This window comes from Cetorhinus maximus, chromosome 12 (genome assembly GCF_964194155.1).
Source record: "Cetorhinus maximus chromosome 12, sCetMax3.hap1.1, whole genome shotgun sequence".
In the NCBI taxonomy this organism is placed as follows: domain Eukaryota; kingdom Metazoa; phylum Chordata; class Chondrichthyes; order Lamniformes; family Cetorhinidae; genus Cetorhinus; species Cetorhinus maximus.
This window is the reverse complement of record NC_135890.1, coordinates 97,572,572-97,575,779: the sequence shown is the minus strand read 5'-3', so window position 1 is coordinate 97,575,779 and position 3,208 is coordinate 97,572,572.

The window sequence follows — 3,208 nt, the reverse complement described above, 5'->3', positions numbered from 1 at the left end:
GCACAACTGGACAAACCACAGAAACACTGTGGCTGTAAGAAAAGATCAGAGGCTGGGAATTCTGTGGCAAGAGGCTCACTCCCTCACTCTCCAAAGCTTCTTCACCACCTACAAGGCCAATTCAGGAATGTGACGGAATACTCTCCACTAAGCTTGATGGATGCACCTAACTCAAGAGATCAATTTCGTCCAGGTGAAATTTGAATTCAGTAAAAAAAAATCTGGAATTAAAAGTCCGATGATGACCACAAAACCGTTGCTGATTGTCATAAAACCCCATCTGGTTCACAATGTCCTTTAGGGAAGGAAATCTGCCGTCCTTACTTGGCCTGGCCTACATGTGACTCTGGACCCACAGCAATGTGGTTGATTCTTAAATGCCCTCTGAATAAAGGCAATTAGGGATGGGCAATAAATTCTGGTACAGCCAGTGACACTCACATCCCATGAATGAATAAAAATAAGTACTAATGCACGTGTGTGCTGTCTACACAATGCAGTGCAGCAATTCTCCAAGGCTTCTTTGATAGCATCTCACAAACCTATAACTTTTGCCACCTAGAAAAGCATGTAACTGGATGGGAATACCTCCAAGTTGCCCACTAAATAATTCTGACTTGCACGTATATTGCCATTTCTCCATCGATGTTAGGTCAAAATCCTAAATTCATTGTGACACACCTTCACGATACAGATTGAAGCGGTTCAAGAAGAACATCTACCACCACCTTCTCAGGGCTACTCAAGTTGGGCAATACATGTCGACGGTGCCAGTGATATGCACATCCTGAGAATGAATGCAAAATATAATAATTTCAAAAGAAAATGTTACTAGATTTAATATAGGACTTGGATTATTATTCAGCCCACAATCAAGCTATTAGAGTAAACTTTTCCAAATATATAACACAAGGCAGATAAAATATTGTCCCATTTGTTAATATCTGTTAGAGTTATTGGATGAGAAGCAGGAAAGTGCAGCATCAGCATTTCATGTAAAAAACACATGATGAAGGATCCAATATTTTGTGATGTGTGCATATGCTCATTCAGTGCCAGGTTTGCATCAACACTGTATTGATTAGGGCACCCTCTACTTGTCCACATGAAACAAGCATTATGCCCGTTGCCTATGTAGATCAGAGGTCTAATGTTTTCAGGTCCTTTTCTGACATTGGTTGTGCGCTGAGCATCCTGTAGTTAGTTTTCTCAGCTGCAGATCAGCTAAACCAACACTCTTTAAATGGACTGTTAGAAACTGCCACCAAAATAGTTCATAAAAAATGTTTTGTTTACCTCAATATGGAGAAAGAATGTTCCTGCTCCTTCTAGTTCCACAATAAAACTGGCTGCTGGCTACAGCTCACACTCCTTCCCCCCCAACCCCACACGGGCTAATCAATGATAACTAACATGGATTTGTTACAGGCAAGTCATGTTTGACTAACTTGATTGGGTTCGTTGATGAAGTAACAGAGGGTTGGTGTGTATATGAACTTTCAAAAGGCATTTTATAAAGTAATACATGATGGACACATTAACAAAGTTGAAACCCATGGGATTAAAGAGACAGTGGCAGTGTGGTACAAAATTGGCTAAGAGACCAAAAGCAAAGAGTAGTGGTGAATGGTTGTTTTTCTAATTTGAGGTCGGTATTAGGACCACTGCTCTTTTTGATACATATTTATGACCTGGACATGGGAATACAGGGCATAAATTCAAAGTTTGTAGATGGCACAAACTCGGAAAAGGAGTAAACAGTGAGGAAGATAGCAGCAGATGTCAGGACAACATAGACTGGCAAAATGGGCAACCACCTGGCAGACAAAATTTAATGCAGAGAAATGTGAAGTGATTCTTTTTGGTAGGAAGAATGACAAGAGGTGATATAAACTAAATGGTACAATTTTAAAGGGGGTGCAGGTGTAGAGAGACGGGTGGGTGTATGTATACACAAATCTTTGAAAGTGGCATGACAAGTTGAGAAGGCTCTTAAAAAGCATCCAGAATCCTTGGCTTTTTAAATAGAGGGAATAAAGTATGGGCAAGGAAGGAAGCTACGCTTTGTAAAATACTAATTAGGCCCCCAACTGGAATATTGCATTCAATTTTGGGCTCCATGATTAGGAAGGATGTCAAAGCCTTGGAGAGCATGCAGAATGATTTACTAGATTGGCACCAAGCATGCGAGACTTCTGTTATCTGGAGAGACTCGACAGGCTGGGATTGTTCTCCTTGGAGCTGAATAGGTTAAGGGGAAACTTCATAGAGGCGTTCAAATTCATGAAGGGTTTTGATAGAGCAGATAAGGAGAAACTGTTTCCAATGCCATAAGGGTTGGCAACTTTAGGACATGGGTTAATTGGCAAAAGAACTAAAAGCACGATGAGAATTTTTAAAAATGCAACACGTTGTTATGATCTGGAATGCGCTGCCTGAAAAAGGTGGTAGAAGCAGATGCAGCAGAGGAGTAACTTACTTAATTGGGTAAATACTTGAAGGGGGAAAAAGTTGCAAGGCTACGAGGAACGAGCAAGGGGGCATGTACAAGCTTTCAAAGAGCCAGCCCAAGCACGATGGGCCGAATAGCCTCCTTTTGTGTGTTTTGGGGGTCCATTTCGGGCAAGATTTTAACGCCGAACCTATTCACTCCTACTCCAAGAGTTAAAATCGAGCCCTTTGACTGTGTGATGTACAAAATGGGAATCACTGGGGCGTTGGTGTTGGATGTAAGGGCAGGGGTGATGTGCTAGGCCATGAACAATGTGTTATTGTGTTCCCTGAAGTCTGGCTATTAGATTAACACTGAGCTTTAAAGAGTTTAGCTGTTTTGGGCAGAGAGCTTCCTATCGGAATGTGCTTGTTAGTTCCTGGGGGCACCTCAGAAACGCCTGGTCCTTTAATGTTCTATTGCCCTGGGCTAAGAGAACCGAGAAATGTGACTTTTATGCTTTATGTTTTTTAATAACCTATAAACACGCGCGCGCTGAATCCCATCAAGCGGCCCGCGCGCAGGCCCCTTCACACCGCCGGCGGCCAAGGCTGAGAAGATGGGCAAAGACAAAGCGGGAGGGGGTCTGGCTTGGACGGAGCACGTGCAGCGCGCATGTACATCAAAAAAAAAGAGAGAGAGACTCACACACACAGAGAAAGGGAGTAAGGCGCCAGCAGCCGAATAAATAGTTCTGGGCCCGGCGCTGGTATCCAT